The sequence below is a fragment of the Globicephala melas genome, chromosome 7 (assembly GCF_963455315.2).
Source record: "Globicephala melas chromosome 7, mGloMel1.2, whole genome shotgun sequence".
NCBI classification, from domain to species: Eukaryota; Metazoa; Chordata; class Mammalia; order Artiodactyla; family Delphinidae; genus Globicephala; species Globicephala melas.
Window position 1 is genome coordinate 49,825,605 of NC_083320.1, and position 13,688 is coordinate 49,839,292.

The window sequence follows — 13,688 nt, forward strand, 5'->3', positions numbered from 1 at the left end:
CAGTATCCCAAGGGATACTATTTGAAGAGATTTGGTAATGTGACTCAGAGCTGTGGAATGTGGTTATTAATTTGGCTATTAATATGAGATCAGTTATATTCAAGGGCTCGTGAATCCTAGGACCCAAAGTTACATAAAGGTATATCTATCTTCACCTTTATATTCCAGGACTTAAAGGCGGTTACTCTAGGCTCTTAGCAGAGAATCTCAGCTTTTAAGATGATAAGACTTGGATTTTGGGAAGGGAAAGATTGTCTCAATGTCTAGTAGGTGGAAATTTTCATTTTGAAAGTTCACTGGTAGGTTAGACATGTCCATTTTAAATTGCATTATTTTATGGCTACTGGAAATGAGCCAAAATTGCTTTAGGTATGTCCAGTTTTACTCTTTTAAATCCTTTTATACAAACTTGGCCCAATTTTTCTTGAAACATGTAATAGTTTCCCCCAAACCATGGGGGTTCAAGTCCAGAAAAATTCCTGTGGCATAATTTACAGTCAAAAAATTAAAGCCATAGGAGAAGAACAGGGTTGGGAAAACAATGTCATAGCTAAATCTGTGAGAAGCCTAAAAAATACTTTTACATTTGTAAAAAAAAATTATGAAAACAGCATACTAAATAAAGATGTTGACCATGCATTTTACACATCAAAATTAGCAATAATAGGTATTATACACTTGCATGCTGTAAGTTTTCAGAATCTCCCTCTCCCCCAACCTCTCTTCTCCAGTATTAATGACATGCTTATAAATTAATTAAGCTTTGTTGCAGATAACACAAATACTTCAAAGCATCTTCTTTCTTTGTCTGTGACTATATCTAAATGACCATGGTCTTTTCAACTTTATGACTCAGAACTGACTCCCATCTCCCCACCGCCAGCTTCCTGATCTCTCCAGGTTTCCAGGTGCTTAGCACATTGAGGTCTCAACCAAGTAACCTCCCTTCCCCCTGGAAGCTATGGGGAACTTTCTAAAGCCCAGTTTTTCTTTCACTTATCTTTCAGTATCTTTCCCAGTTGTTATAAAAATTTCTGTTCCTTTTCTACCATTAGCTTTATTTCCCTTTTTAATATCCCAACTCCCAGTTGCCTTTTTTCTAAGTATCTCCAGAATTATTAGTCACAATTCACATACAATGAAATCTAAAATCTAAGTTACCAAAATGAGCTACAAATTTACTTCATCTGATCTCAAATTTTTATATTGGGATCTCATGTTTGAGGAGATATTATTGTATTTCAATCTTGCCATATGCTTATTATGCAGGCATTAAATACATGTCAAATTAAATATTCCTGTCCAAAATTTTTCTAAATATCCCAAATTTTGACTTTTTTCTTTTCCATTTAGAATAAGATACAGATGCAGCAGGCTCTGAGATAGAAAATTAAGAAATCCTAGGAGAAAAAAATATGGTAGTATGAAAGCAAAAAAGTTCCCATTCGACATAGGGGTCCAGAGTTCAAATCTGCAGTAGATCTGTTTATCTGCTATACAGACAATATTCCAAGAAAAATTCAAGTCCTTAATAACATTTATTCAATTTCATCATCCAAAACAAGAATCAACACTGTAAAAATAATTCTAATGTAAATCAGAAAAATGGAACAAATTATTTTATAAATGTATCTTGGCTTTCAAAACCTTTTAGTGTTATCTTTAAAAATCTTGACAGGTTTATTTTTTTCAATCTTGACAAGCATTCCATAAAACTTAAGAAGTTATTTACAAATGTAGGAAATAAACTTCATTTCTGTTGACTTATTATTTTTAAAATAATTCATGTATAAAATATTTTTCTATCATTTTACAGTAGACATGAAGACATGTAAAAAGCAGTAGGAAGCTCAAGTAAGTGAAGTTTTAGAAATTAATTCCAAGTATGTTCTAATAGCAGATATAAAAAGAAAATGAAAATGATGTTAACTTGGAATGTCAAGAGTTCACAGTAAACCTACTAAACTTCTTAAATTCTCCACACATCTAAAGCTATAATTCACACTCTCCCTACTCTCATCAATTTAAAAAAATGCTATGCTAATTTTAAAGACGCTTTCTTTTTTCCAAACTGGTTTAGGAAATGAAGATTCTGCACTTCAAATATTCTAAATTAGAATTACTAAATCATTCTTCTCTGAAAAAAAATTTCTTTCGTCCACCTACCAAAATCTATTTGTTCTTTCTTTGGGGTAATATTCCCCAGAGAAATTAAAGAACATTAATTCAATTTCTTTACCCTCTTTATAGGAATTCTGCTTTTAAAAAATTACAGTGAAAATTTAACACCATAATAAAAATGAAACAAAACAGAGAAATTGATAGTTTCACCAGTAAAAAGTGTTTTTATACATCTATTTTATACATCTATTTAAGTTTATTTGACTGAGTTTTGTTTATTTTCTTGGATTTTTTTTTTTTTCTTTAAGGAAATATAGAAATCCACCTGACCAAGCTCTAGAAATGTCTCCTACTTACATATTCCTACAAGCTTTAACAGACTTCCTGGGCCCATTCTACAAGGATTATTACATTTCTCCTTCATATTCTTGTAACAGAAAACTTTATAAATACATTTTTACTCTCTTGTTAAAATTAGCCACCTCCTTCTTTTTGAAACTGAATTTTTGTCTCACACTTTGATTTTCCTGCTTCCAGGCCAACCCAGATCCTTGGCGTCTAGACTACCTGTACTGACTTCTCTCCCCTGCTCCTTCCCCCTAGAGGTAGGTGTTTCCCAAAGCTCTCCTACTACACTCCAGTTCTCAGAGTTTAATTTCACTGCTATACCTCAATTACCATTTTTTTAAGAAGATAATTTCCAAATCTGTGATCTCTTTACTGAATACAAGGTCTCTTTCTGTCTACCTTCTAAACTTTTCTACTTGGGCATTACCCTCTCAACCTAAAGCCCAATAAAATTATCACTTTCCCCTCAAAACTGGCTTCTCCTTCTAATTTCTCTTTTTCTGCTCATGGTAGTTCATCTCTCATTTGTTTTCCCCATTAAGGTTCAAGCGTCAAGCCTCCTTTGCCTGCATTTTCTCTGTCACCTCCCCAATCCAAGCTGTCATTAATTCTTTTCAGTCCTTCCTTCAAGAGTTCTCACACCTATACCTTTCTTTTCATTTCCACAATGACCCTGTCCATTGGGCTGTCATCATTAATGACATCAGTAATGACTGTTGGGTATAAATAAACAAGGTCATGCATACCTAAACTATAAATAATCTCTGACTTGGCCTCTCTTATTTTAGTTTCTCACATACTCCATCAATTCTGCTCTCCACTACAAAATAAATCTCCCTAACATGTCACCATGATTTCACTCTTTAGTTAGATTTCCAAGCTTTCCTTCCCAATACTTTCCAACAGGAGAAAATACCTACCTCATTTATATTGTCTAGTCCCTGATCTGCTAATCCATCCTATTTGGTTGCCTTGGAAAGCCTTTCCCACTCTCCTTACCTAAATCTTGCACATCTTTAAAGGGCCAGCTCAGATATCTCATCCTCCATGGCCTTTTCTTAGAATGGGTGACTTTTCCTTCTTGGAACATATTGCATTAATAGTCTACCCAAATCTAAATGGTATTCTATAAATGCTTAAATTGGTTTTAACCACTATCATTTTGACATCTATGATAAATACTAAATAAACAAGGTCATGCATACCTTACTAGATAATTTTGAGTTTTCACCAACATATTCTTTAGAGGATTTAGTCAAAAACTAGAATTATTTAGCATTTTGAGTTATATATGTTTTATTTAACAAGTGCGCGAAAATTCTTAAGCATTTGCATAAAAGGTTAAATGATTATTTTGTAATCTCTCTATTTCTTATTAAAGTTTTATACATTACTTTCTCATTGTTCCTGAAGTTGTTGTCCTATATGTATAATAAATAGAAATGTGGAAAAAAGAAAGAAAAAAAATTAGCCTGCCCAACTCCTATAGAAGCTCAGCAGGGCAGAATAGAAAAACATTCAACTAGGCACCAAAGCACCCCAGTCTAAGCACAACTCTGCGATTAATCTACCTTAGAACCCTCATTACAAGTCACTTTACTTCTCTTCACTTACTTCTTTAGCTTTGAGTTCTCACTTAAAAAAATAAACAAATAAAAAGAAAAAAGAGGGAAGGACTAAGAGATCTCAGCTTTAGAGATGCAATGACCCAACTGCCTTATGATATTCTAATGCCAGTGTGAATTGAACATTTACAATAAAGCTCATCTCCAAAAGCTAATTATAAGTGCCTTAGAGATACACAACTTTTCCTACTTGTTAGTGCCACAGTGCCTAATATGACACTTTGCATTTTGTAGTCCCCTGAGAAATATTTTGCTGACTGTTGGGTATGAAACCTGTTGAAGGCAGCATGTTTCCTAAGTTAAAAGAGCCTAAGTTAGAACTCAGGGCCTTTGAAACCAAGTTCTAGGTTCGATGCTCTAAGGATGCTAAGCCATCAAGGGACACTTCTCCTCATAGCCTTTTGGAAAAGCAATTATAAATAACTAAAATCAAGATTAGAATGAAGACCTAGACTCTAGGATCCTAGCATAGGAAACTGAAATTTTAACCTGATTTTCTCCCACTTACTAGCCATATAGATTAACTTCTGATGTGGTCTTCTTGCCCCAAAAAGACTGAAAACTACCTGCCATGCTCATTAAGAAAAAGCCATCTGTAAAGGGTAAAATATTGTAAAATGCAAGGTTATTATTATTGTCTAATAAATCCAACTGGTATCCTGTACTTAATCTCAGATCTACAAAGGCTAACATCATCCACCCAGGCCTTCTGCTACCAGAGGATGCTTGATGGCACTCACTCATCATCAGTGAAATCATTTAAAGATACACATTTTTTTTTAATTTAAGATACATATTTCTAAACATAAGAATTTTGCTCTAAGGAAAGGGAAACAGGTGCATTCTCCCAAATGGAGAACGTTTTCTGTAAAAACAGGATTAAAAAGATCATATGTTAAGCTAGGAAAATTTGAACTTTCACACTCTTCTGAGATACAGATGTTAACATTTTTTGTGCTTTTTAATTTTTGCCAACGCAACCAAATCACTGATTTGGGAAAGACAACTATACACCACAGTTTTAAAAAATCAATTTCTTCTAATCGACTATTTTTTCCCCTCAAAGGAATTACATGCATGGGTTGTTTCATGACAAACAAGAAAACACCTTTCATTTTTTGATGTATATGGCACCACTCATGACTTTGGTGCTCATGTCTTAAAGACTGTAACTTGCTCATAAATATAAATCAGTTGTTTCTGCAGAGCCACGTAATGCTACTGCCATCTGCTTACCCCCAGTACCTAATGAGGCATGAGACAGACTCTGAGCACAATCTAGTTGTTTACTTTCCTCTGGCCAATAAAGAAAAAGAGAAAGTATTAGAGTCTATATTTACTATATCGTAGAAGAAATGGGCATGGGGGGGGAACAAAAGGTCTTCAATATTAAAATGCCTGGGAGTGTTTTCTATAACAAGACAAAAGTAAGTGACGATGAAAAAAAGGAATTAGGGCAATGGTCCTATCTATCAGAAGTATCAAGATGAAGGGCAGAATATGTACCTGTAGCTGCTAAAGACGCTGTCCTCATGCCTCTGGGATCCTCTTAGTTATCACAGAGGACCCTTTTATGTGAACATAGAATAGAGAACAGTCTTAAGAAAGAAAACAATTGCCTCTTAACAGAGGGCACAAAAAAGAGAGAAATCTTGCTATGCAAATAAACCTAGATTTGGAAATATCTTCTTAAAAATGGAAACACCTAAAGCTTGGTTTAGGTAGGGAGAGAGTAAAGGGACAAAACAGGTAATTAAACAGTTAATCCCACTAGGGGACTGTGTGTAAAGAAAAAAGTATGGGAGACCCCTGTAAGTTAATACCACTCAAGAAAGCAGGTTTGCTTAGCAACAAAACCATGCAACAGAGCATGAGACATGCCCCAAAACAATTAAAAAAAGGTGGAATAAGACCCACATCCTGCCCAGCTCAGTAAGTTAATGACATGCTCTCTGCACACATAAAAAACAATAATTTATAGAAAGGTGACATTTCAAAGTGAAAGATCCTCATTGTACTGAGACCTGAAATAATTTTTCCATAGTGCCATGACAGTCCTGGCTTGACCATCTAGGGACACGAAAACTCCCCCACCCAACCTGGAGGAGGAGCTGATGATGGAAGCATGATGTCTACTCAAGAATGAGGAAGAAGATGGTCTTTTCCCCCTCCCCATTTTTCCTTTGATTATAAAACTGTGGCCCACTAAGTTCTCAGGCGCCTGCCTGCTTGTAAGACTCACAAGCATCCTAATCTAACAAATCACTTCTTCTCTACCACTTTGCCTCTCGCTGAATTCCTTCTATGCTCAGATATAAAGAACCGGAGCTCCTCGGAGCCTCCCCCTCCAGAACACCACCTAGTGGTTTCAGTTTTGCAAAGAAAATGCTAACTCTGGAAGCAATAACATTTTCACCATGTAGTAATTTAAAATACACTGATTATTTTGAAGAGTATTTAAGAGGAATGTGAAACCGCTCTGGTAAAACTTTTACATATTTTTATTGAAAAACAGCATTGATAATAACGAAGACCCCTCCCATTCCAGGTCTTCAGCAGCAGCAGGGCACACAGTGGTGGTCTTCTGCTCCTTTTTTGATTGGGTTATTTGTTTTTTTTTGTTATTGAGTTGTATGAGCTGTTTGTATATTTTAAAAATTAAGCCCTTGTTGGTCATATCATTTACAAATATTTTCTCCCAGTCCTTAGGTTTTCTTTTAGTTTTCTTTATGGTTTCCTTTGCTATACAAAAGCTTATAAGTTGATTAGGTCCTATTTGTTTATTTTTGCTTTTATTTCTATTGCCTAGGGAGACTGACCTAAGAAAACACTGGTACAATTTATGACAGAGAATGTTTTGCCTATGTTCTCTTCTAGCGGTTTTATGATATCATGCCTTATATTTAAGTCTTTAAGTTATTTTGAGTTAACAATGGGCACCCAGACTCCATCTTGCACAGCCCCCAGCTGTGGCCCATTCCATACTCCAGCCCCTTTGGCCTGTCTCTGTGCAACCAGCCCCAGTGCCCTGCCCGATTTGTCGGCTGAAGCCTGAGTTTCAGCACCCAGCCCCCTGCACATCAGCAGACAAAGGTCTTGGGCTGGGGAGTGCAGCAAGGTGGCCAGGAGCATCTGTGCTGATCTTGCTCTGTTCTGCCTGCCACAAGCCCATTGCTGCACTCGTCTGTGAAACTCTGAAGCTCCCAATCTGTCCTATCTGTCCCAGGCAGTGAAGGGGGCTCCCAGGGTGAGGGAACTTTTACTCTTTCACAGCCCTCTCAGGGACGCAGCTCCCATCCTGATTCCCTTTTCTTTTTCTTTCATCCTACCTGGGGTTACATGGTGGTCTTTCTTGCAACATTGGTTCTATGAGATCTTCTGCCAGTGCTCAGTAGGCGTTCTGTGAGAATTGTTGCACATGTATTTGTGGGAGGAGATGAACTCCATGTCCTTCTATTCCACCATCTTGATCACTACCTGAAAGTATTCTATATTTTGATTTGTTACTTGGGAATATAGAAGGAAAAAAGTACACCAAGATGTACATTTGAAAATTTTACTGTATGTTACTGTATTAATTTCTTTTTATTTAACATCTTTATTAGAGTATAACTGCTTTACAATGCTGTGCTAGGTTCTGCTGTACAACAGTGAATCAGCTATACATAAACGTATATCCCCATATCCCCTCCCTCTTGCATCTCCTTCCCACCCTCCCTATCCCACCCCTCTAGGTGGTCAGAAAGCACCAAGCTGATCTCCCTGTGCTATGCAGCTGCTTCCCACTAGCTATCTATTTTACATTTGGTAGTGTATATATGTCCTTGCCACTCTCTCAGCCAGTCCCAGCTTACCCTTCCCCCTCCCTGTGTCCTCAAGTCCATTCTCTAGGTCTGCATCTCTTTTCCAGTCCTGCCCTTAAGTTTTTCAGAACCGTTTTTTTTTTTAGATAACATATATATGTGTTAGCATACAGTATTTGTTTTTCCCTTTCTTACTTACTCTGCATGACAGACTGTAGGTCCACCCACCTCACTACAAATAACTCAATTTCGTTTCTTTTTATGGCTGAGTAATATTCCATTGTATATACGTGCCACATCTTCTTTATCCATTATTCTGTCAATGGACACTAAGGTTGCTACCGTGTCCAGGTTATTGTAAATAGTGCTGCAATGAACATTGTAGTACACGACTCTTTTTGAACTATGGTTTTCTCAGGGTATATGCCAGGTAGTGGAATTCCTAGGTAACATGGTAGTTCTATTTTTAGCTTTTTAAGGCACCTCTATACTATTCACCATAGTGGATGTATCAATTTACATTTCCATCAACAGTGCAAGAGGGTTCCCTTTTCTCCACACCCTCTCCAGCCTTACTGTTTGTAGATTTTTTGAAGATGGCCATTCTGACCAGTGCGAGGTGATATATCATTGTAGTTTTGATTTGCATTTCTCTAATGATTAGTGATGTTGAGCATCCTTTCATGTGTTTGTTGGCAATCTCTATATCTTCTTTGGAGATATGTCTATCAGGTCTTCTGCCCATTTTTGGATTGGGTTGTTTGTTTTTTTGATATTGAGATGCATGAGCTGCTTGTATACTTTGGAGATTAATCCTTTGTCAGTTGCTTTGTTTGCAAATATTTTCTCTCATTCTGAGGGTTGTCCTTTTGTCTAGTTTATGGTTTCCTTTGCTGTGCAAAAGCTTTTAAGTTCATTCGGCCTCATATGTTTTATTTCCATTTCTCTAGCAGTTGGGTCAAAAGGATCTTGCTGTGATTTATGTCATACAGTGTTCTGCCTATTTTTTCCTCTAAAAGTTTGATAGTGTCTGGCCTTACATTTAGGTCTTTAATCCCTTTTGAGTTTATTGTTGTGTATGGTGTTAGGGAGTGTTCTAATTTCATTCTTTTACACATAGCTGTCCAGTTTTCCCAGCACCACTTATTGAATAGGTTGTATTTCTCCATTGTATACTCTTGCCTTCTTTATCAAAGATAAGGTGACCATATGTACATGGGTTTATCTCTGAGCTTTTTATCCTGTTCCATTGATCTATATTTCTGTGTTTGTGGCAGTACCATAATGTCCTGATTACTGTAGCTTTGTAGTATAGTCTAAAGTCAGGGAGCCTGATTCCTCCAGCTCTGTTTATCTTCCCCAAGACTGCTTTGGCTATTTGGGGTCTTCTGTGTTTCCATACAAATTGTAAAATTTTTTGTTCTAGTTCTGTGAAAAATGCCATAGGTAGTTTGATAGAGATTGCATTGAATCTGTAGATTGCTTTGGGTAGTATAGTCATTTTCACAATGTTGATTATTCCAATCCAAGAACATGATATCTCTCTACATCTGTTTGTATCATCTTTAATTTCTTTCATCAGTGTCTTATAATTTTCTGCATACAGGTCTTTTGTCTCTCTAGGTAGGTTTATTCCTAGGTATGTTATTCTTTCTGTTGCAGTGGTAAATGGGAGTGTTTCCTTAATTTCTCTTTCAGATTTTTTTTTTTTTTTTTTTGCTGTACACGGGCCTCTCACTATTGTGGCCTCTGCCATTGTGGAGTACAGGCTCCGGACATGCAGGCTCAGGGGCCATGGGTCACGGGCCCAGCCGCTCCGCGGCATGTGGGATCTTCCCAGACCAGGGCAAGAACCCGCCTCCCCTGCATCGGCAGGCAGACTCTCAACCACTGTGCCACCAGGGAAGCCCTCTCTTTCAGATTTTTCATCATTAGTGTATAGGAATGCCAGAGATTTCTGTGCATTAATTTTGTACCCTGTTACTTTACCAAATTCATTGATTCACTCTAGTAGTTTTCTGGTAGCATCTTTGGAATTCTCTATGTATAGTATCATGTCATCTGCAAACAGTGACAGCTTTACTTCTTTTCCAATTTCGATTCCTTTTATTTCTTTTTCTTCTCTGATTGCTGTGGGAAAAACTTCCAAAACTATGTTGAATAAGAGTGGTGAGAGTGGGCAACCTTGTCTTGTTCCTGATCTTAGTGGAAATGCTTTCAGTTTTTCACCATTGAGGATGATGTTTGCTGTGGGCTTGTCATATATGGCCTTTATTATGTTGAGGAAAGTTCCCTCTATGCCTACTTTCTGCAGGGTTTTTATCATAAATGGGTGTTGAATTTTGTTGAAAGCTTTTTCTGCATCTATTGAGATGATCACATGGTTTTTCTCCTTCAATTTGTTAATATGGCTTATCACATTGATTGATTTGCGTATATTGAAGAATCCTTGCATTCCTGGGATAAACCCCACTTGATCATGGTGTATGACCCTTGTAATGTAATATTGGATTCTGTTTGCTAATATTCTGTTGAGGATTCTTGCATCTGTGTTCATCAGTGATACTGGCCTGTAGTTTTCTTTTTTTGTGACATCTTTCACTGGTTTTCATATCAGGATGATGGTGGCCTCATAGAATGAGTTTGAGAGTGTTTCTCCTTCTGCTATATTTTGGAAGAGTTTGAGAGGCATAGGTTTTAGCTCTTCTCTAAATGTTTGATAGAATTCGCCTGTGAAGCCATCTGGTCCTGGCCTTTTAATTATTGGAAGATTTTAATCACAGTTTCAATTTCAGTGCTTGCGATTGGTCTGTTTATATTCTCTATTTCTTCCAGGTTCAGTCTCAGAAGGTTTTGCTTTTCTAAGAATTTTTCCATTTCTTCCAGGTTGTCCATTTTATTGGCATATAGTTGCTTGTAATCTCTCATGATCCTTTGTATTTCTGTAGTGTCAGTTGTTACTTCTCCTTTTTCATTTATAATTCTGTTGATTTGAGTTTTCTTTTTTTTCTTGACGAGTCTGGCTAATGGTTTATCAATTTTGTTTACCTTCTCAAAGAACCAGCTTTTAGTTTTATTGATCTTTGCTAGTGTTTCCTTCATTTCTTTTTCATTTATTTCTGATCTGATCTTTATGATTTCTTTCCTTCAGCTAACTTAGGGGTTTTTTGTTCTTCTTTCTCTAATTGCTTTAGGTGCAAGGTTACGTTGTTTATTTGAGATGTTTCTTGTTTCTTGAGGTAGTATTGTATTGCTATAAACTTCCCTCTTAGAAGTGCTTTTGCTGCATCCCACAGGTTTAGGATTATCATGTTTTCATTGTCATAGTTATTTTTTGATTTCCTTTTGATTTCTTCAGTGATCTCTTGGTTATTTAGTAGTGTATTGTTTAGCCCCCATGTCTTTGTATTTTTTACAGTTTTTTTCCTGTAATTGGTACCTAGTCTCATAGCGTTGTGGTCAGAAACAATACTTAATATGATTTCAATTTTCTTAAATTTACCAAGGCTTGATTTGTGACCCAAGATATGATCTATCCTGGAGAATGTTCCATGAGCACTTGAGAAGAAAGTGTATTCTGGTTTTTTTGGATGGAATGTCCTATAAATAAAGTCCATCTTGTTTAATGTCTCATTTAAAGCTTGTGTTTCCTTGTTTATTTTCATTTAGGTTGATCTGTCCATTGGTTAAAGTGGGGTGTTAAAGTCCCCTACTATGATTGTGTTACTGTTGATTTCCCCTATTATGGCTGTTAGCATTTTCCTTATGTATTGAGGTGCTCCTAAGTTGGGTGCATAAATATTTACAATTGTTATATATTCTTCTTGGATCGATCCCTTGATCATTATGTAGTGTCCTTCTTTGTCTCTTCTAATAGTCTTTATTTCAAAGTCTATTTTGTCTGATATGAGACTTGCTACTCCAGCTTTCTTTTGATTACCATTTGCATGGAATATCATTTTCCATCCTCTCACTTTTGGTCTGTATGTGTCCCTAGGTCTGAAGTGGGTCTCTTGTAGACAGCATATATATGGGTCTTGTTTTTGTATCCATTCAGCCAGTCTATGTCTTTTGGTTGGAGCATTTAATCCATTTACATTTAAGGTAATTATCGATATGTATGTTCCTATTACCATTTTCTTAATTGTTTTGGGTTTGTTATTGTAGGTCTTTTCCTTCTCTTGTGTTTCCTGCCTAGAGAAGTTCCTTTAGCATTTGTTGTAAAGCTGGTTTGGTGGTGCTGAATTCTCTTAGCTTTTGTTTGTCTGTAAAGGTTTTAATTTCTCTGTCGAATCTAAATGAGATCCTTGCTGGGTAGAATAATATTGGTTGTAGGTTTTTCCCTTTCATCACTTCAAATTTGTCTTGCCACTCCCTTCTAGCTTGCAGAATTTCTGCTGAGAGATCAGTTGTTAACCTTATGGGGATTCCGTTGTATGTTATTTGTTGCTTTTCTCTTGCTGCTTTTAATATTTTTTCTTTGTATTTAATTTTTGAAAGTTTGATTAATATGTGTCTTGACATGTTTCTCCTTGGATTTATCCTGTATGGGACTCTCTGTGCTTCCTGGACCTGATTGACTATTTCCTTTCCCATATTAGGGAAGTTTTCAAATATAATCTCTTCAAATATTTTCTCAGTCCCCTTTTTTTTTATCTTCTTCTGGGACCCCTATAATTTGAATGTTGGCATGCTTAATGTCGTCCCAGAGGTCTCTGAGACTGTCCTCAATTCTCATTCTTTTTTCTTTATCCTGCTCTATGGTAGTTTTCAGTATTTTATCTTCCAGGTCACTTATCCATTCTTCTGCCTCAGTTATTCTGCTATTGGTTCCTTCTAGAGAATTTTTAATTTCATTTATTGGGTTGTTCATCACTGTTCATTTGCTCTTTAGTTCTCTAGGTCCTTGTCAAATGTTTCTTGTATTTTCTCCATTCCTTTTCAAAGATTTTGGATCATCTTTTCTATTATTACTCTGAATTCTTTTCCAGGTAGACTGCCTATTTCCTCCTCATTTTTTAGGTCTGGTGGGTTTTTACCTTGCTCCTTCATCTGCAGTGTGTTCCTCTGTCTTCTCATTTTGCTTAACTTACTGTATTTGGTGTCTCCTTTTCGCAGGCTGCAGGTTCATAGTTCCCATTGTTTTTGGTGTCGGCCCCTAGTGGCTCAGGTTTGTTCAGTGGGTTGTGTAGGCTTCCTAGTGGAGGAGGCTAGTGCCTGTGTTCTGGTGGATGAGGCTGGATCTTGTCTTTCTGGTTGGCAGGTCCACATCTGGTGGTGTGTTTTGGGGTGTCTGTGGTCTTATTATGATTTTAGGCAGCCTCTCTGCTAATGGGTGGTGTTGTGTTCCTGTCTTGCTGGTTGTTTGGCATAGGGTGTCCAGCACTATATCTTGCTGGTCGTTGAGTGGAGCTGCATCTTAGCATTGAGACTGAGATCTCTGGGGAGCTCTCACTGACTCATATTACGTGGGGCCAGGAGGTCTCTGGTGGTCCAATGTTCTGAACTCGGCTGTCCCACCTCAGAGACTCAGGCCTGACACCTGGATGGAGCACCAAGGCCCTGTCAGCCACACAGCTGAAGAAGGGGATCAAATTTCTCAACAGATGTAGCTACACACATTTGTATAATTTGTCGCTCTGCAATTAAGGCAGTTTCTCCAGAGCTGCACTAATCACTGCACCTGTGAACTGCTGGTATTGGAGGGTCTCCTGTGGAGGTGTGGGGTGGCTCTGGCTCACTGTGGGGACAAAAACACTAGTGGCAGTAGTTCTGGGGAGTACTTATTGGT